Genomic DNA, 292 nt, shown 5'->3' with positions numbered 1-292 from the left:
GACATACTTCAATTTCCTGCTGGGGATGCCTTCGTCAGGAGCCCCCTAACTCACGCCACCGGATAGATCGGCAGCAGGTAGATCCCTTGTCCTGCCTGAAGCATTACCTTACTCTGGAGGGCAGAAAGTAGTTTTTTTTTTTAGTCGTGGTAATCGTGCTAAAATAAAGGGCTGTCAGAATGGGTGTTGGAATAGCTTTATATTGCTGCATGAAAGTTTTAGAAGGAAAATGTTTTAGAAAACGAAATCCTTAATCGGCTTTTACCCTCGATCTGGGTTTCAGCAAAATTCA

Source organism: Penaeus monodon, chromosome 21 (genome assembly GCF_015228065.2).
Source record: "Penaeus monodon isolate SGIC_2016 chromosome 21, NSTDA_Pmon_1, whole genome shotgun sequence".
NCBI lineage: Eukaryota > Metazoa > Arthropoda > Malacostraca > Decapoda > Penaeidae > Penaeus > Penaeus monodon.
The sequence above is the reverse complement of the archived record's forward strand: the minus strand, read 5'-3'. Positions refer to the sequence as shown.